At 39.8% G+C, this 16753-nt stretch overlaps 44 non-coding genes across 44 annotated transcripts; all 44 read left to right on the top strand.

Annotated features, from left to right (window-relative positions):
* The first annotated feature begins 122 nt into the window (after positions 1–122).
* On the top strand, positions 123–204 carry TRNAS-AGA (transfer RNA serine (anticodon AGA)). The gene has a single exon. It is a non-coding gene; the product is annotated as a tRNA-Ser (tRNA).
* Positions 205–682: 478 nt separating this feature from the next.
* TRNAY-AUA (transfer RNA tyrosine (anticodon AUA)) lies at positions 683–764 on the top strand. The gene has a single exon. It is a non-coding gene; the product is annotated as a tRNA-Tyr (tRNA).
* Positions 765–938: 174 nt separating this feature from the next.
* On the top strand, positions 939–1020 carry TRNAS-AGA (transfer RNA serine (anticodon AGA)). The gene has a single exon. It is a non-coding gene; the product is annotated as a tRNA-Ser (tRNA).
* A 193-nt stretch (positions 1021–1213) lies between these two features.
* TRNAS-AGA (transfer RNA serine (anticodon AGA)) lies at positions 1214–1295 on the top strand. Its single transcript has one exon. It is a non-coding gene; the product is annotated as a tRNA-Ser (tRNA).
* A 179-nt stretch (positions 1296–1474) lies between these two features.
* Positions 1475–1556, top strand: TRNAS-AGA (transfer RNA serine (anticodon AGA)). Its single transcript has one exon. It is a non-coding gene; the product is annotated as a tRNA-Ser (tRNA).
* A 179-nt stretch (positions 1557–1735) lies between these two features.
* On the top strand, positions 1736–1817 carry TRNAS-AGA (transfer RNA serine (anticodon AGA)). Its single transcript has one exon. It is a non-coding gene; the product is annotated as a tRNA-Ser (tRNA).
* Positions 1818–2277: 460 nt separating this feature from the next.
* TRNAS-AGA (transfer RNA serine (anticodon AGA)) lies at positions 2278–2359 on the top strand. Its single transcript has one exon. It is a non-coding gene; the product is annotated as a tRNA-Ser (tRNA).
* Positions 2360–2553: 194 nt separating this feature from the next.
* On the top strand, positions 2554–2635 carry TRNAF-AAA (transfer RNA phenylalanine (anticodon AAA)). The gene has a single exon. It is a non-coding gene; the product is annotated as a tRNA-Phe (tRNA).
* Positions 2636–2814: 179 nt separating this feature from the next.
* On the top strand, positions 2815–2896 carry TRNAS-AGA (transfer RNA serine (anticodon AGA)). Its single transcript has one exon. It is a non-coding gene; the product is annotated as a tRNA-Ser (tRNA).
* A 458-nt stretch (positions 2897–3354) lies between these two features.
* On the top strand, positions 3355–3436 carry TRNAF-AAA (transfer RNA phenylalanine (anticodon AAA)). Its single transcript has one exon. It is a non-coding gene; the product is annotated as a tRNA-Phe (tRNA).
* A 473-nt stretch (positions 3437–3909) lies between these two features.
* Positions 3910–3991, top strand: TRNAS-AGA (transfer RNA serine (anticodon AGA)). The gene has a single exon. It is a non-coding gene; the product is annotated as a tRNA-Ser (tRNA).
* Positions 3992–4171: 180 nt separating this feature from the next.
* On the top strand, positions 4172–4253 carry TRNAS-AGA (transfer RNA serine (anticodon AGA)). Its single transcript has one exon. It is a non-coding gene; the product is annotated as a tRNA-Ser (tRNA).
* Positions 4254–4427: 174 nt separating this feature from the next.
* TRNAS-AGA (transfer RNA serine (anticodon AGA)) lies at positions 4428–4509 on the top strand. Its single transcript has one exon. It is a non-coding gene; the product is annotated as a tRNA-Ser (tRNA).
* A 180-nt stretch (positions 4510–4689) lies between these two features.
* On the top strand, positions 4690–4771 carry TRNAS-AGA (transfer RNA serine (anticodon AGA)). The gene has a single exon. It is a non-coding gene; the product is annotated as a tRNA-Ser (tRNA).
* A 448-nt stretch (positions 4772–5219) lies between these two features.
* On the top strand, positions 5220–5301 carry TRNAS-AGA (transfer RNA serine (anticodon AGA)). Its single transcript has one exon. It is a non-coding gene; the product is annotated as a tRNA-Ser (tRNA).
* A 176-nt stretch (positions 5302–5477) lies between these two features.
* On the top strand, positions 5478–5559 carry TRNAS-AGA (transfer RNA serine (anticodon AGA)). The gene has a single exon. It is a non-coding gene; the product is annotated as a tRNA-Ser (tRNA).
* A 198-nt stretch (positions 5560–5757) lies between these two features.
* Positions 5758–5839, top strand: TRNAS-AGA (transfer RNA serine (anticodon AGA)). The gene has a single exon. It is a non-coding gene; the product is annotated as a tRNA-Ser (tRNA).
* Positions 5840–6037: 198 nt separating this feature from the next.
* Positions 6038–6119, top strand: TRNAS-AGA (transfer RNA serine (anticodon AGA)). Its single transcript has one exon. It is a non-coding gene; the product is annotated as a tRNA-Ser (tRNA).
* Positions 6120–6578: 459 nt separating this feature from the next.
* TRNAS-AGA (transfer RNA serine (anticodon AGA)) lies at positions 6579–6660 on the top strand. The gene has a single exon. It is a non-coding gene; the product is annotated as a tRNA-Ser (tRNA).
* A 193-nt stretch (positions 6661–6853) lies between these two features.
* On the top strand, positions 6854–6935 carry TRNAS-AGA (transfer RNA serine (anticodon AGA)). The gene has a single exon. It is a non-coding gene; the product is annotated as a tRNA-Ser (tRNA).
* A 179-nt stretch (positions 6936–7114) lies between these two features.
* On the top strand, positions 7115–7196 carry TRNAS-AGA (transfer RNA serine (anticodon AGA)). Its single transcript has one exon. It is a non-coding gene; the product is annotated as a tRNA-Ser (tRNA).
* A 198-nt stretch (positions 7197–7394) lies between these two features.
* On the top strand, positions 7395–7476 carry TRNAS-AGA (transfer RNA serine (anticodon AGA)). Its single transcript has one exon. It is a non-coding gene; the product is annotated as a tRNA-Ser (tRNA).
* A 179-nt stretch (positions 7477–7655) lies between these two features.
* Positions 7656–7737, top strand: TRNAS-AGA (transfer RNA serine (anticodon AGA)). Its single transcript has one exon. It is a non-coding gene; the product is annotated as a tRNA-Ser (tRNA).
* Positions 7738–8197: 460 nt separating this feature from the next.
* Positions 8198–8279, top strand: TRNAS-AGA (transfer RNA serine (anticodon AGA)). Its single transcript has one exon. It is a non-coding gene; the product is annotated as a tRNA-Ser (tRNA).
* Positions 8280–8473: 194 nt separating this feature from the next.
* Positions 8474–8555, top strand: TRNAF-AAA (transfer RNA phenylalanine (anticodon AAA)). The gene has a single exon. It is a non-coding gene; the product is annotated as a tRNA-Phe (tRNA).
* A 736-nt stretch (positions 8556–9291) lies between these two features.
* Positions 9292–9373, top strand: TRNAS-AGA (transfer RNA serine (anticodon AGA)). The gene has a single exon. It is a non-coding gene; the product is annotated as a tRNA-Ser (tRNA).
* Positions 9374–9571: 198 nt separating this feature from the next.
* On the top strand, positions 9572–9653 carry TRNAS-AGA (transfer RNA serine (anticodon AGA)). Its single transcript has one exon. It is a non-coding gene; the product is annotated as a tRNA-Ser (tRNA).
* A 198-nt stretch (positions 9654–9851) lies between these two features.
* On the top strand, positions 9852–9933 carry TRNAS-AGA (transfer RNA serine (anticodon AGA)). Its single transcript has one exon. It is a non-coding gene; the product is annotated as a tRNA-Ser (tRNA).
* Positions 9934–10131: 198 nt separating this feature from the next.
* Positions 10132–10213, top strand: TRNAS-AGA (transfer RNA serine (anticodon AGA)). Its single transcript has one exon. It is a non-coding gene; the product is annotated as a tRNA-Ser (tRNA).
* Positions 10214–10674: 461 nt separating this feature from the next.
* Positions 10675–10756, top strand: TRNAS-AGA (transfer RNA serine (anticodon AGA)). The gene has a single exon. It is a non-coding gene; the product is annotated as a tRNA-Ser (tRNA).
* Positions 10757–10950: 194 nt separating this feature from the next.
* TRNAS-AGA (transfer RNA serine (anticodon AGA)) lies at positions 10951–11032 on the top strand. The gene has a single exon. It is a non-coding gene; the product is annotated as a tRNA-Ser (tRNA).
* A 179-nt stretch (positions 11033–11211) lies between these two features.
* Positions 11212–11293, top strand: TRNAS-AGA (transfer RNA serine (anticodon AGA)). The gene has a single exon. It is a non-coding gene; the product is annotated as a tRNA-Ser (tRNA).
* Positions 11294–11735: 442 nt separating this feature from the next.
* Positions 11736–11817, top strand: TRNAF-AAA (transfer RNA phenylalanine (anticodon AAA)). Its single transcript has one exon. It is a non-coding gene; the product is annotated as a tRNA-Phe (tRNA).
* Positions 11818–12010: 193 nt separating this feature from the next.
* Positions 12011–12092, top strand: TRNAS-AGA (transfer RNA serine (anticodon AGA)). The gene has a single exon. It is a non-coding gene; the product is annotated as a tRNA-Ser (tRNA).
* A 471-nt stretch (positions 12093–12563) lies between these two features.
* Positions 12564–12645, top strand: TRNAF-AAA (transfer RNA phenylalanine (anticodon AAA)). The gene has a single exon. It is a non-coding gene; the product is annotated as a tRNA-Phe (tRNA).
* A 198-nt stretch (positions 12646–12843) lies between these two features.
* On the top strand, positions 12844–12925 carry TRNAS-AGA (transfer RNA serine (anticodon AGA)). The gene has a single exon. It is a non-coding gene; the product is annotated as a tRNA-Ser (tRNA).
* A 453-nt stretch (positions 12926–13378) lies between these two features.
* TRNAS-AGA (transfer RNA serine (anticodon AGA)) lies at positions 13379–13460 on the top strand. Its single transcript has one exon. It is a non-coding gene; the product is annotated as a tRNA-Ser (tRNA).
* Positions 13461–13907: 447 nt separating this feature from the next.
* On the top strand, positions 13908–13989 carry TRNAS-AGA (transfer RNA serine (anticodon AGA)). The gene has a single exon. It is a non-coding gene; the product is annotated as a tRNA-Ser (tRNA).
* Positions 13990–14431: 442 nt separating this feature from the next.
* On the top strand, positions 14432–14513 carry TRNAS-AGA (transfer RNA serine (anticodon AGA)). Its single transcript has one exon. It is a non-coding gene; the product is annotated as a tRNA-Ser (tRNA).
* Positions 14514–15232: 719 nt separating this feature from the next.
* TRNAS-AGA (transfer RNA serine (anticodon AGA)) lies at positions 15233–15314 on the top strand. The gene has a single exon. It is a non-coding gene; the product is annotated as a tRNA-Ser (tRNA).
* Positions 15315–15512: 198 nt separating this feature from the next.
* On the top strand, positions 15513–15594 carry TRNAS-AGA (transfer RNA serine (anticodon AGA)). The gene has a single exon. It is a non-coding gene; the product is annotated as a tRNA-Ser (tRNA).
* Positions 15595–15792: 198 nt separating this feature from the next.
* On the top strand, positions 15793–15874 carry TRNAS-AGA (transfer RNA serine (anticodon AGA)). The gene has a single exon. It is a non-coding gene; the product is annotated as a tRNA-Ser (tRNA).
* A 442-nt stretch (positions 15875–16316) lies between these two features.
* Positions 16317–16398, top strand: TRNAS-AGA (transfer RNA serine (anticodon AGA)). The gene has a single exon. It is a non-coding gene; the product is annotated as a tRNA-Ser (tRNA).
* A 198-nt stretch (positions 16399–16596) lies between these two features.
* TRNAS-AGA (transfer RNA serine (anticodon AGA)) lies at positions 16597–16677 on the top strand. Its single transcript has one exon. It is a non-coding gene; the product is annotated as a tRNA-Ser (tRNA).
* The last annotated feature ends 76 nt before the right edge of the window (positions 16678–16753 follow it).

Here is a 16753-nt window from a genome sequence, read left to right on the forward strand (position 1 = left end):
ATTAGAAAGTTTCATTGAGACAGTAAACATCTATTGTTGATATCAATGTTGGCGCACATTACTTATGTGATGATTCAACAATTTGTCGATCCCATTGCTGTGTTAAACAGTACAACATAACAGTAGTCGTGGCCGAGTGGTTAAGGCGATTGACTAGAAATCCATTGGGCTCTGCCCGCGCAGGTTCGAATCCTGCCGACTACGTCTATTTAGGGTATGTATACTCGAAATGCAAGTGTAGCAATAAACACAATTACTCTACTTGGAATAATTTTGAATTATTTGTCAGTTTCATTGAGACAGTAAACGTCTGTTGTTGATATCAATGTTGGCGCACATTACATATGTGATGATTCCAAAATTTGTCGATCCCATTGCTGTGTTAAACAGTACAACATAACAGTAGTCGTGGCCGAGTGGTTAAGGCGATTGACTAGAAATCCATTGGGCTCTGCCCGCGCAGGTTCGAATCCTTCCGACTACGTCTATTTAGGGTATGTATACTCGAAATGCAAGTGTAGCAATAAACACAATTCCCTTATATAGCCTAATTTTTAATTATTTGAAAGTCTCATTGAGACAGTAAACATCTATTGTTGATATCAATGTTGGCGCACATTACTTATGTGATGATTCCAAAATTTGTCGATCCCATTGCTGTGTTAAACAGTACAACATAGCAGTAGTCGTGGCCGAGTGGTTAAGCCGATGGACTATAAATCCATTGGCCTCTGCCCGCGCAGTTTCGAATCCTGCCGACTACGTCTATTTAGGGTATGTATACTCGAAATGCAAGTGTAGCAATAAACACATTTTCTCCACTTGGCCTAATTTTCAATTATTTGAAAGTTTCATTGTTGATATCAATGTTGGCGCACATTATTTATGATTCCAACATTTGTCGATCCCATTGCTGTGTTAAACAGTACAACATAACAGTAGTCGTGGCCGAGTGGTTAAGGCGATGGACTAGAAATCCATTGGGCTCTGCCCGCGCAGGTTCGAATCCTGCCGACTACATTTTTTTAGGGTATGTATACTCGAAATGCAAGTGTAGCAATAAACACAATTATATAGCCTAATTTTGAATTATTTGAAAGTTTCATTGAGACACTAAACGTCTGTTGTTGATATCAATGTTGGCGCACATTACTTGTTTGATGATTCCAAAATTTGTCGATCCCATTTCTGTGTTCAACAGTACAACTTAACAGTAGTCGTGGCCGAGTGGTTAAGGCGATGGACTAGAAATCCATTGGGCTCTGCCCGCGCAGGTTCGAATCCTGCCGACTACGTCTATTTAGGGTATGTATACTCGAAATGCAAGTGTAGCAATAAACACAATTTCTCTACTTGGCCTAATTTTGAATTATTTGGAAGTTTCATTGTTGATATCAATGTTGGCGCACATTACTTATGTGATGATTCAAAAATTTGTCGATCCCATTGCTGTGTTAAACAGTAAAACATAGCAGTAGTCGTGGCCGAGTGGTTAAGGCGATGGACTAGAAATCCATTGGGCTCTGCCCGCGCAGTTTCGAATCCTGCCGACTACGTCTATTTAGGGTATGTATACTCGAAATGCAAGTGTAGCAATAAACGCAATTTCTCTACTTGGCCTAATTTTGAATTATTTGGAAGTTTCATTGTTGATATCAATGTTGGCGCACATTATTTATGTGATGATTCAAAAATTTGTCGATCCCATTGCTGTGTTAAACAGTACAACACAGCAGTAGTCGTGGCCGAGTGGTTAAGGCGATGGACTAGAAATCCATTAGGCTCTGCCCGCGCAGGTTCGAATCCTGCCGACTACGTCTATTTAGGGTATGTATACTCGAAATGCAAGTGTAGCAATAAACACAATTCCCTTATATAGCCTAATTTTGAATTATTTGAAAGTTTCATTGAGACAGTAAACATCTATTGTTGATATCAATGTTGGCGCACATTACTTATGTGATGATTCAAAAATTTGTCGATCCCATTGCTGTGTTAAACAGTACAACATAGCAGTATTCGTGGCCGAGTGGTTAAAGCGATGGACTAGAAATCCATTGTTCGAATCCTGCCGACTACGTCTATTTAGGGTATGTATACTCGAAATGCAAGTGCAGCAATAAACACAATTCCCTTATATAGCCTAATTTTGAATTATTTGAAAGTTTCTTTGAGACAGTAAACATCTATTGTTGATATCAATGTTGGCGCACATTACTTATGTGATGATTCAAAAATTTGTCGATCCCATTGCGTGTTAAACAGTACAACATAACAGTAGTCGTGGCCGAGTGGTTAAGGCGATGGACTAGAAATCCATTGGGCTCTGCCCGCGCAGGTTCGAATCCTGCCGATTACTTTTTTTTTAGGGTATGTATACTCGAAATGCAAGTGTAGCAATAGACACAATTATATAGCCTAATTTTGAATTATTTGTCAGTTTCATTGAGACAGTAAACGTCTGTTGTTGATATCAATGTTGGCGCACATTACTTATGTGATGATTCCAAAATTTGTCGATCCCATTGCTGTGTTAAACAGTACAACAGAGCAGTAGTCGTCGCCGGGTGGTTATGGCGATGGACTAAAAATCCATTGGGCTCTGCCAACGCAGGTTCGAATCCTGCCGACTACGTCTATTTAGGGTATGTATACTCGAAATACAAGTGTAGCAATAAACACAATTTCTCTACTTGGACTTATTTTGAATTATTTGTCAGTTTCATTGAGACAGTAAACGTCTGTTGTTGATATCAATGTTGGCGCACATTACTTTGTCGATCCCATTGCTGTGTTAAACAGGACAACATAACAGTAGTCGTGGCCGAGTGGTTAAGGCGATGGACTAGAAATCCATTGGGCTCTGCCCGCGCAGTTTCGAATCCTGCCGACTACGTCTATTTAGGGTATGTATACTCGAAATGCAAGTGTAGCAATAAACGCAATTTCTCTACTTGGACTAATTTTGAATTATTTGAAAGTTTCATTGTTGATATCAATGTTGGCGCACATTATTTATGTGATGATTCCAAAATTTGTCGATCCCATTGCTGTGTTAAACAGTACAACATAACAGTAGTCGTGGCCAGTGGTTAAGGCGATGGACTAGAAATCCATTGGGCTCTGCCCGCGTAGGTTCGAATCCTGCCGACTACGTCTATTTAGGGTATGTATACTCGAAATGCAAGTGTAGCAATCAACACAATTCCCTTATATAGCCTAATTTTGAATTATTTGTCAGTTTCATTGAGACAGTAAACGTCTGTTGTTGATATCAATGTTGGCGCACATTACTTATGTGATGACTCCAAAATTTGTCGATCCCATTGCTGTGTTAAACAGTACAACAGAGCAGTAATCGTGGCCGGGTGGTTATGGCGATGGACTAAAAATCCATTGGGCTCTGCCAACGCTGGTTCGAATCCTGCTGACTACGTCTATTCAGGGTATGTATACTCGAAATGCAAGTGTAGCAATAAACACATTTTCCCGACTTGGACTCATTTTGAATTATTTGTCAGTTTCATTGAGACAGTAAACGTCTGTTGTTGATATCAATGTTGGCGCACATTATTTATGTGATGATTCCAAAATTTGTCGATCCCATTGCTGTGTTAAACAGTACAACATAGCAGTAGTCGTGGCCGAGTGGTTAAGGCGATGGACAAGAAATCCATTGGGCTCTGCCCGCGCAGGTTCGAATCCTGCTGACTACGTCTATTTAGGGTATGTATACACGAAATGCAAGTGTAGCAATAAACACAATTATATAGCCTAATTTTGAATTATTTGAAAGTTTCATTGAGACACTAAACGTCTGTTGTTGATATCAATGTTGGCGCACATTATTTATGTGATGATTCCAAAATTTGTCTATCCCATTGCTGTGTTAAACAGTACAACATAACAGTAGTCGTGGCCGAGTGGTTAAGGCGATGGACTAGAAATCCATTGGGCTCTGCCCGCGTAGGTTCGAATCCTGCCGACTACGTCTATTTAGGGTATGTATACTCGAAATGCAAGTGTAGCTAAAAAACACAATTTCTCTACTTGGCCTAATTTTGAATTATTTGACAGTTCCATTGTTGATATCAATGTTGGCGCACATTACTTATGTGATGACTCCAAAATGTGTCGATCCCATTGCTATGTTAAACAGTACAACATAACAGTAGTCGTGGCCGAGTGGTTAAGGCGATGGACTAGAAATCCATTGGGCTCTGCCCGCGCAGGTTCGAATTCTGCCGACTACGTCAATTTAGTGTATGTATACTCGAAATGCAAGTGTAGCAATAAACACAATTTCTCTACTTGGCCTAATTTTGAATTATTTGAAAGTTTCATTGTTGATATCAATGTTGGCGCACATTATTTATGATTCCAAAATTTGTCTATCCCATTGCTGTGTTAAACAGTACAACATAACAGTAGTCGTGGCCGAGTGGTTAAGGCGATGGACTAGAAATCCATTGGGCTCTGCCCGCGTAGGTTCGAATCCTGCCGACTACGTCTATTTAGGGTATGTATACTCGAAATGCAAGTGTAGCTAAAAAACACAATTTCTCTACTTGGCCTAATTTTGAATTATTTGACAGTTCCATTGTTGATATCAATGTTGGCGCACATTACTTATGTGATGACTCCAAAATGTGTCGATCCCATTGCTATGTTAAACAGTACAACATAACAGTAGTCGTGGCCGAGTGGTTAAGGCGATTGACTAGAAATCCATTGGGCTCTGCCCGCGCAGGTTCGAATCCTGCCGACTACGTCTATTTAGGGTATGTATACTCGAAATGCAAGTGTAGCAATAAACACAATTACTCTACTTGGAATAATTTTGTATTATTTGAAAGTTTCATTGTTGATATCAATGTTGGCGCACATTATTTATGATTCCAAAATTTGTCGATGCCATTGCGTGTTAAACAGTACAACATAACAGTAGTTGTGGCCGATTGGTTAAGGCGATGGACTAGAAATCCATTGGGCTCTGCCCGCGCAGGTTGGAATCCAGCCGACTACATTTTTTTAGGGTATGTATACTCGAAATGCAAGTGTAGCAATAAACACAATTATATAGCCTAATTTTGAATTATTTGAAAGTTTCATTGATACACTAAACGTCTGTTGTTGATATCAATGTTGGCGCACATTACTTGTGTGATGATTCCGAAATTTGTCGATCCCATTGCTGTGTTCAACAGTACAACTTAACAGTAGTCGTGGCCGAGTGGTTAAGGCGATGGACTAGAAATCCATTGGGCTCTGCCCGCGCAGGTTCGAATCCTGCCGACTACGTCTATTTAGGGTATGTATACTCGAAATGCAAGTGTAGCAATAAACACAATTTCTCTACTTGGCCTAATTTTGAATTATTTGGAAGTTTCATTGTTGATATCAATGTTGGCGCACATTACTTATGTGATGATTCAAAAATTTGTCGATCCCATTGCTGTGTTAAACAGTACAACATAGTAGTCGTGGCCGAGTGGTTAAGGCGATGGACTAGAAATCCATTGAGCTCTGCCTGCGCAGGTTCGAATCCTGCCGACTACGTCAATTTAGGGTATGTATACTCGAAATGCAAGTGTAGCAATAAACCCAATTCCCTTATATAGCCTAATTTTGAATTATTAGAAAGTTTCATTGAGACAGTAAACATCTATTGTTGATATCAATGTTGGCGCACATTACTTATGTGATGATTCAACAATTTGTCGATCCCATTGCTGTGTTAAACAGTACAACATAGCAGTAGTCGTGGCCGAGTGGTTAAGGCGATTGACTAGAAATCCATTGGGCTCTGCCCGCGCAGGTTCGAATCCTGCCGACTACGTCTATTTAGGGTATGTATACTCGAAATGCAAGTGTAGCAATAAACACAATTACTCTACTTGGAATAATTTTGTATTATTTGTCAGTTTCATTGAGACAGTAAACGTCTGTTGTTGATATCAATGTTGGCGCACATTACATATGTGATGATTCCAAAATTTGTCGATCCCTTTGCTGTGTTAAACAGTACAACATAACAGTAGTCGTGGCCGAGTGGTTAAGGCGATTGACTAGAAATCCATTGGGCTCTGCCCGCGCAGGTTCGAATCCTGCCGACTACGTCTATTTAGGGTATGTATACTCGAAATGCAAGTGTAGCAATAAACACAATTCCCTTATATAGCCTTATTTTTAATTATTTGAAAGTCTCATTGAGACAGTAAACATCTATTGTTGATATCAATGTTGGCGCACATTACTTATGTGATGATTCCAAAATTTGTCGATCCCATTGCTGTGTTAAACAACATAGTACAACATAGCAGTAGTCGTGGCCGAGTGGTTAAGCCGATGGACTAGAAATCCATTGGCCTCTGCCCGCGCAGTTTCGAATCCTGCCGACTACGTCTATTTAGGGTATGTATACTCGAAATGCAAGTGTAGCAATAAACACATTTTCTCCACTTGGCCTAATTTTCAATTATTTGAAAGTTTCATTGTTGATATCAATGTTGGCGCACATTATTTATGATTCCAACATTTGTCGATCCCATTGCTGTGTTAAACAGTACAACATAACAGTAGTCGTGGCCGAGTGGTTAAGGCGATGGACTAGAAATCCATTGGGCTCTGCCCGCGCAGGTTCGAATCCTGCCGACTACATTTTTTTAGGGTATGTATACTCGAAATGCAAGTGTAGCAATAAACACAATTATATAGCCTAATTTTGAATTATTTGAAAGTTTCATTGAGACACTAAACGTCTGTTGTTGATATCAATGTTGGCGCACATTACTTGTGTGATGATTTCAAAATTTGTCGATCCCATTTCTGTGTTCAACAGTACAACTTAACAGTAGTCGTGGCCGAGTGGTTAAGGCGATGGACTAGAAATCCATTGGGCTCTGCCCGCGCAGGTTCGAATCCTGCCGACTACGTCTATTTAGGGTATGTATACTCGAAATGCAAGTGTAGCAATAAACACAATTTCTCTACTTGGCCTAATTTTGAATTATTTGGAAGTTTCATTGTTGATATCAATGTTGGCGCACATTATTTATGTGATGATTCAAAAATTTGTCGATCCCATTGCTGTGTTAAACAGTACAACATAGCAGTAGTCGTGGCCGAGTGGTTAAGGCGATGGACTAGAAATCCATTGAGCTCTGCCTGCGCAGGTTCGAATCCTGCCGACTACGTCAAATTAGGGTATGTATACTCGAAATGCAAGTGCAGTAAGAAACCCAATTCCCTTATATAGCCTAATTTTGAATTATTTGAAAGTCTCATTGAGACAGTAAACATCTATGGTTGATATCAATGTTGGCGCACATTACTTATGTGATGATTCAAAAATTTGTCGATCCCATTGCTGTGTTAAACAGTAAAACATAGCAGTAGTCGTGGCCGAGTGGTTAAGGCGATGGACTAGAAATCCATTGGGCTCTGCCCGCGCAGTTTCGAATCCTGCCGACTACGTCTATTTAGGGTATGTATACTCGAAATGCAAGTGTAGCAATAAACGCAATTTCTCTACTTGGCCTAATTTTGAATTATTTGGAAGTTTCATTGTTGATATCAATGTTGGCGCACATTATTTATGTGATGATTCAAAAATTTGTCGATCCCATTGCTGTGTTAAACAGTACAACATAGCAGTAGTCGTGGCCGAGTGGTTAAGGCGATGGACTAGAAATCCATTAGGCTCTGCCCGCGCAGGTTCGAATCCTGCCGACTACGTCTATTTAGGGTATGTATACTCGAAATGCAAGTGTAGCAATAAACACAATTCCCTTATATAGCCTAATTTTGAATTATTTGAAAGTTTCATTGAGACAGTAAACATCTATTGTTGATATCAATGTTGGCGCACATTACTTATGTGATGATTCAAAAATTTGTCGATCCCATTGCTGTGTTAAACAGTACAACATAGCAGTATTCGTGGCCGAGTGGTTAAAGCGATGGACTAGAAATCCATTGTTCGAATCCTGCCGACTACGTCTATTTAGGGTATGTATACTCGAAATGCAAGTGCAGCAATAAACACAATTCCCTTATATAGCCTAATTTTGAATTATTTGAAAGTTTCTTTGAGACAGTAAACATCTATTGTTGATATCAATGTTGGCGCACATTACTTATGTGATGATTCAAAAATTTGTCGATCCCATTGCGTGTTAAACAGTACAACATAACAGTAGTCGTGGCCGAGTGGTTAAGGCGATGGACTAGAAATCCATTGGGCTCTGCCCGCGCAGGTTCGAATCCTGCCGATTACGTTTTTTTTAGGGTATGTATACTCGAAATGCAAGTGTAGCAATAAACACAATTATATAGCCTAATTTTGAATTATTTGTCAGTTTCATTGAGACAGTAAACGTCTGTTGTTGATATCAATGTTGGCGCACATTACTTATGTGATGATTCCAAAATTTGTCGATCCCATTGCTGTGTTAAACAGTACAACAGAGCAGTAGTCGTCGCCGGGTGGTTATGGCGATGGACTAAAAATCCATTGGGCTCTGCCAACGCAGGTTCGACTCCTGCTGACTACGTCTATTTAGGGTATGTATACTCGAAATGCAAGTGTAGCAATAAACACAATTTCTCGACTTGGCCTCATTTTGAATTATTTGTCAGTTTCATTGAGACAGTAAACGTCTGTTGTTGATATCAATGTTGGCGCACATTACTTATGTGATGATTCCAAAATTTGTCGATCCCATTGCTGTGTTAAACAGTACAACATAACAGTAGTCGTGGCCGCGTGGTTAAGGCGATGGACTAGAAATCCATTGGGCTCTGCCCGCGCAGGTTCGAATTCTGCCGACTACGTCAATTTAGGGTATGTATACTCGAAATGCAAGTGTAGCAATAAACACAATTTCTCTACTTGGCCTAATTTTGAATTATTTGGAAGTTTCATTGTTGATATCAATGTTGGCGCACATTACTTATGTGATGATTCAAAAATTTGTCGATCCCATTGCTGTGTTAAACAGTACAACATAGAAGTCGTGGCCGAGTGGTTAAGGCGATGGACTAGAAATCCATTGAGCTCTGCCTGCGCAGGTTCGAATCCTGCCGACTACGTCAATTTAGGGTATGTATACTCGAAATGCAAGTGTAGCAATAAACCCAATTCCCTTATATAGCCTAATTTTTAATTATTAGAAAGTTTCATTGAGACAGTAAACATCTATTGTTGATATCAATGTTGGCGCACATTACTTATGTGATGATTCAACAATTTGTCGATCCCATTGCTGTGTTAAACAGTAAAACATAGCAGTAGTCGTGGCCGAGTGGTTAAGGCGATGGACTAGAAATCCATTGGGCTCTGCCCGCGCAGGTTCGAATCCTGCCGACTACGTCTATTTAGGGTATGTATACTCGAAATGCAAGTGTAGCAATAAACACAATTTCTCGACTTGGCCTCATTTTGAATTATTTGTCAGTTTCATTGAGACAGTAAACGTCTGTTGTTGATATCAATGTTGGCGCACATTACTTACGTGATGATTCCAAAATTTGTCGATCCCATTGCTGTGTTAAACTGTAAAACATAGCAGTAGTCGTGGCCGAGTGATTAAGGCGATGGACTAGAAATCCATTGGGCTCTGCCCGCGCAGGTTCGAATCCTGCCGACTACGTCTATTTAGGGTATGTATACTCGAAATGCAAGTGTAGCAATAAACACAATTTCTCGACTTGGCCTCATTTTGAATTATTTGTCAGTTTCATTGAGACAGTAAACGTCTGTTGTTGATATCAATGTTGGCGCACATTACTTATGTGATGATTCCAAAATTTGTCGATCCCATTGCTGTGTTAAACAGAACATCATAACAGTAGTCGTGGCCGAGTGGTTAAGGCGATGGACTAGAAATCCATTGGGCTCTGCCCGCGCAGGTTCGAATCCTGCCGACTACGTCTATTTAGGGTATGTATACTCGAAATGCAAGTGTAGCAATAAACACAATTCGCTTATATAGCCTAATTTTTAATTATTTGAAAGTCTCATTGAGACAGTAAACATCTATTGTTGATATCAATGTTGGCGCACATTATTTATGTGATGATTCAAAAATTTGTCGATCCCATTGCTGTGTTAAACAGTACAACATAGCAGTAGTCGTGGCCGAGTGGTTAAGGCGATGGACTAGAAATCCATTAGGCTCTGCCCGCGCAGGTTCGAATCCTGCCGACTACGTCTATTTAGGGTATGTATACTCGAAATGCAAGTGTAGCAATAAACACTATTCCCTTATATAGCCTAATTTTGAATTATTTGAAAGTTTCATTGAGACAGTAAACATCTATTGTTGATATCAATGTTGGCGCACATTACTTATGTGATGATTCAAAAATTTGTCGATCCCATTGCTGTGTTAAACAGTACAACATAGCAGTATTCGTGGCCGAGTGGTTAAGGCGATGGACTAGAAATCCATTGTTCGAATCCTGCCGACTACGTCTATTTAGGGTATGTATACTCGAAATGCAAGTGCAGCAATAAACACAATTCCCTTATATAGCCTAATTTTGAATTATTTGAAAGTTTCTTTGAGACAGTAAACATCTATTGTTGATATCAATGTTGGCGCACATTACTTATGTGATGATTCAAAAATTTGTCGATCCCGTTGCTGTGTTAAACAGTACAACATAACAGTAGTCGTGGCCGAGTGGTTAAGGCGATGGACTAGAAATCCATTGGGCTCTGCCCGCGCAGGTTCGAATCCTGCCGATTACGTTTTTTTTAGGGTATGTATACTCGAAATGCAAGTGTAGCAATAAACACAATTATATAGCCTAATTTTGAATTATTTGTCAGTTTCATTGAGACAGTAAACGTCTGTTGTTGATATCAATGTTGGCGCACATTACTTATGTGATGATTCCAAAATTTGTCGATCCCATTGCTGTGTTAAACAGTACAACATAACAGTAGTCGTGGCCGAGTGGTTAAGGCGATGGACTAGAAATCCATTGGGCTCTGCCCGCGCAGGTTCGAATTCTGCCGACTACGTCAATTTAGGGTATGTATACTCGAAATGCAAGTGTAGCAATAAACACAATTTCTCTACTTGGCCTAATTTTGAATTATTTGAAAGTTTCATTGTTGATATCAATGTTGGCGCACATCATTTATGTGATGATTCCAAAATTTGTCGATCCCATTGCTGTGTTAAACAGTACAACATAGCAGTAGTCGTGGCCGAGTGGTTAAGGCGATGGACTAGAAATCCATTGGGCTCTGCCCGCGCAGGTTCGAATCCTGCCGACTACGTCTATTTAGGGTATGTATACTCGAAATGCAAGTGTAAACACATTTTCTCTACTTGGCCTAATTTTGAATTATTTGAAAGTTTCATTGTTGATATCAATGTTGGCGCACATTATTTATGATTCCAAAATTTGTCGATCCCATTGCGTGTTAAACAGTACAACATAACAGTAGTCGTGGCCGAGTGGTTAATGCGATGGACTAGAAATCCATTGGGCTCTGCCCGCGCAGGTTCGAATCCTGACGATTACGTTTTTTTAGGGTATGTATACACGAAATGCAAGTGTAGCAATAAACACAATTATATAGCCTAATTTTGAATTATTTGTCAGTTTCATTGAGACAGTAAACGTCTGTTGTTGATATCAATGTTGGCGCACATTACTTATGTGATGACTCCAAAATTTGTCGATCCCATTGCTGTGTTAAACAGTACAACAGAGCAGTAGTCGTCGCCGGGTGGTTATGGCGATGGACTAAAAATCCATTGGGCTCTGCCAACGCAGGTTCGAATCCTGCTGACTACGTCTATTTAGGGTATGTATACTCGAAATGCAAGTGTAGCAATAAACACAATTCCCTTATATAGCCTAATTTTTAATTATTTGAAAGTCTCATTGAGACAGTAAACATCTATTGTTGATATCAATGTTGGCGCACATTATTTATGATTCCAAAATTTGTCGATCCCATTGCTGTGTTAAACAGTACAACATAACAGTAGTCGTGGCCGAGTGGTTAAGGCGGTGGACTAGAAATCCATTGGGCTCTGCCCGCGCAGGTTCGAATCCTGCCGACTACGTCTATTTAGGGTATGTATACTCGAAATGCACGTGTAGCAATAAACACAATTCCCTTATATAGCCTAATTTTTAATTATTTGAAAGTCTCATTGAGACAGTAAACATCTATTGTTGATATCAATGTTGGCGCACATTACTTATGTGATGATTCCAAAATTTGTCGATCCCATTGCGTGTTAAACAGTACAACATAACAGTAGTCGTGGCCGAGTGGTTAAGGCGATGGACTAGAAATCCATTGGGCTCTGCCCGCGCAGGTTCGAATCCTGACGATTACGTTTTTTAGGGTATGTATACACGAAATGCAAGTGTAGCAATAAACACAATTATATAGCCTAATTTTGAATTATTTGTCAGTTTCATTGAGACAGTAAACGTCTGTTGTTGATATCAATGTTGGCGCACATTACTTATGTGATGACTCCAAAATTTGTCGATCCCATTGCTGTGTTAAACAGTACAACAGAGCAGTAGTCGTCGCCGGGTGGTTATGGCGATGGACTAAAAATCCATTGGGCTCTGCCAACGCAGGTTCGAATCCTGCTGACTACGTCTATTTAGGGTATGTATACTCGAAATGCAAGTGTAGCAATGAACACAATTTCTCGACTTGGCCTCATTATGAATTATTTGTCAGTTTCATTGAGACAGTAAACGTCTGTTGTTGATATCAATGTTGGCGCACATTACTGATGTGATGATTCCAAAATTTGTCGATCCCATTGCTGTGTTAAATAGTACAACATAACAGTAGTCGTGGCCGAGTGGTTAAGGCGATGGACTAGAAATCCATTGGGCTCTGCCCGCGCAGGTTCGAATCCTGCCGACTACGTCAATTTAGGGTATGTATACTCGAAATGCAAGTGTAGCAATAAACACAATCTCTCTACTTGGCCTAATTTTGAATTATTTGAAAGTTTCATTGTTGATATCAATGTTGGCGCACATCATTTATTTGATGATTCCAAAATTTGTCGATCCCATTGCTGTGTTAAACAGTACAACACAGCAGTAGTCGTGGACGAGTGGTTAAGGCGATGGACTAGAAATCCATTGGCCTCTGCCCGCGCAGGTTCGAATCCTGCCGACTACATTTTTTAGGGTATGTATACTCGAAATGCAAGTGTAGTAATAAACACAATTATATAGCCTAATTTTGAATTATTTGAAAGTTTCATTGAGACACTAAACGTCTGTTGTTGATATCAATGTTGGCGCACATTACTTGTGTGATGATTCCAAAATTTGTCGATCCCATTGCTGTGTTCAACAGTACAACTTAACAGTAGTCGTGGCCGAGTGGTTAAGGCGATGGACTAGAAATCCATTGGGCTATGCCCGCGCAGGTTCGAATCCTGCCGACTACGTCTATTTAGGGTATGTATACTCGAAATGCAAATGTAGCAATAAACACAATTTCTCTACTTGGCCTAATTTTGAATTATTTGGAAGTTTCATTGTTGATATCAATGTTGGCGCACATTATTTATGTGATGATTCAAAAATTTGTCGATCCCATTGCTGTGTTAAACAGTACGTCATGGCCGAGTGGTTAAGGCGATGGACTAGAAATCCATTGAGCTCTGCCTGCGCAGGTTCGAATCCTGTCGACTACGTCAATTTAGGGTATGTATACTCGAAATGCAAGTGTAGCAATAAACCCAATTCCCTTATATAGCCTAATTTTGAATTATTTGAAAGTCTCATTGAGACAGTAAACATCTATTGTTGATATCAATGTTCGCGCACATTACTTATGTGATGATTCAAAAATTTGTCGATCCCATTGCTGTGTTAAACAGTAAAACATAGCAGTAGTCGTGGCCGAGTGGTTAAGGCGATGGACTAGAAATCCATTGGGCTCTGCCCGCGCAGGTTCGAATCCTGCCGACTACGTCTATTTAGGGTATGTATACTCGAAATGCAAGTGTAGCAAGAAACGCAATTTCTCTACTTGGCCTAATTTTGAATTATTTGGAAATTTCATTGTTGGTATCAATGTTGGCGCACATTACTTATGTGATGATTCAAAAATTTGTCGATCCCATTGCTGTGTTAAACAGTACAACATAGCAGTAGTCGTGGCCGAGTGGTTAAGGCGATGGACTAGAAATCCATTGTTCGAATCCTGCCGACTACGTCTATTTAGGGTATGTATACTCGAAATGCAAGTGCAGCAATAAACACAATTCCCTTGTATAGCCTAATTTTGAATTATTTGAAAGTTTCTTTGAGACAGTAAACATCTATTGTTGATATCAATGTTGGCGCACATTACTTATGTGATGATTCAAAAATTTGTCGATCCCATTGCTGTGTTAAACAGTCCAACATAGCAGTAGTCGTGGCCGAGTGGTTAAGGCGATGGACTAGAAATCCATTGGGCTCTTCCCGCGCAGGTTCGAATCCTGCCGACTACGTCTATTTAGGGTATGTATACTCAAAATGCAAGTGTAGCAATACACACAATTCCCTTATATGGCCTAATTTTGAATTATTTGAAAGTTTCATTGAGACAGTAAACGTCTATTGTTGAAATCAATGTTGGCGCACATTATTTATGTAATGATTCCAAAATTTGTCGACCCCATTGCTGTGTTAAAGAGTACAACATAGCAGTATTCGTGGCCGAGTGGTTAAGGCGATGGACTAGAAATCCATTGGCTCTGCCCGCGCAGGTTCGAATCCTGCCGACTACGTCTATTTAGGGTATGTATACTCGAAATGCAAGTGTAGCAATAAACACAATTTCTCTACTTGGCCAAATTTTGAATTATTTGAAAGTTTCATTGTTGATATCAATGTTGGCGCACATTATTTATGTGATGATTCCAAAATTTGTCGATCCCATTGCTGTGTTAAACAGTACAACATAACAGTAGTCGAGGCCGAGTGGTTAAGGCGATGGACTAGAAATCCATTGGTCTCTGCCCGCGCAGGTTCGAATCCTGCCGACTACGTTTTTTTAGGGTATGTATACTCGAAATGCAAGTGTAGCAATAAACACAATTTCTCTACTTGGCCTAATTTTGAATTATTTGGAAGTTTCATTGTTGATATCAATGTTAGCGCACATTATTTATGTGATGATTCAAAAATTTGTCGATTCCATTGCTGTGTTCAACAGTACAACATAACAGTAGTCGTGGCCGAGTGGTTAAGGCGATGGACTAGAAATCCATTGGGCTCTGCCCGCGCAGGTTCGATTCCTGCTGACTACGTCTATTTAGGGTATGTATACTCGAAATGCAAGTGTAGCAATAAACACAATTTCTCTACTTGGCCTAATTTTGAATTATTTGAAAGTTTCATTGAGACAGTAAACATCTGTTGTTGATATCAATGTTGGCGCACATTATTTATGTGATGATTCAAAAATTTGTCGATCCCATTGCTGTGTTAAACAGTACAACATAGCAGTAGTCGTGGCCGAGTGGTTAAGGCGATGGACTAGAAATCCATTGAGCTCTGCCTGCGCAGGTTCGAATCCTGCCGACTACGTCAATTTAGGGTATGTATACTCGAAATGCAAGTGTAGCAATAAACCCAATTCCCTTATATAGCCTAATTTTGAATTATTTGAAAGTCTCATTGAGACAGTAAACATCTATTGTTGATATCAATGTTCGCGCACATTACTTATGTGATGATTCAAAAATTTGTCGATCCCATTGCTGTGTTAAACAGTAAAACATAGCAGTAGACGTGGCCGAGTGGTTAAGGCGATGGACTAGAAATCCATTGGGCTCTGCCCGCGCAGGTTCGAATCCTGCCGACTACGTCTATTTAGGGTATGTATACTCGAAATGCAAGTGTAGCAATAAACGCAATTTCTCTACTTGGCCTAATTTTGAATTAATTGGAAATTTCATTGTTGATATCAATGTTGGCGCACATTACTTATGTGATGATTCTAAAATTTGTCAATCCCATTGCTGTGTTAAACAGTACAACATAGCAGTAGTCGTGGCCGAGTGGTTAAGGCCATGGACTAGAAATCCATTGTTCGAATCCTGCCGACTACGTCTATTTAGGGTATGTATACTCGAAATGCAAGTGCAGCAATAAACACAATTCCCTTATATAGCCTAATTTTGAATTATTTGAAAGTTTCTTTGAGACAGTAAACATCTATCGTTGATATCAATGTTGGCGTACATTACTTATGTGATGATTCAAAAATTTGTCGATCCCATTGCTGTGTTAAACAGTACAACATAGCAGTAGTCGTGGCCGAGTGGTTAAGGCGATGGACTAGAAATCCATTGGGCTCTTCCCGCGCAGGTTCGAATCCTGCCGACTACGTCTATTTAGGGTATGTATACTCAAAATGCAAGTGTAGCAATACACACAATTCCCTTATATGGCCTAATTTTGAATTATTTGAAAGTTTCATTGAGACAGTAAACGTCTATTGTTGAAATCAATGTTGGCGCACATTATTTATGTAATGATTCCAAAATTTGTCGACCCCATTGCTGTGTTAAAGAGTACAACATAGCAGTAGTCGTGGCCGAGTGGTTAAGGCGATGGACTAGAAATCCATTGGCTCTACCCGCGCAGGTTCGAATCCTGCCGACTACGTCTATTTAGGGTATGTATACTCGAAATGCAAGTGTAGCAATAAACACAATTTCTCTACTTGGCCAAATTTTGAATT

The sequence above is a fragment of the Saccoglossus kowalevskii genome, chromosome 4 (assembly GCF_978046115.1).
Source record: "Saccoglossus kowalevskii chromosome 4, keSacKowa6.1, whole genome shotgun sequence".
Classification (NCBI taxonomy): domain Eukaryota; kingdom Metazoa; phylum Hemichordata; class Enteropneusta; family Harrimaniidae; genus Saccoglossus; species Saccoglossus kowalevskii.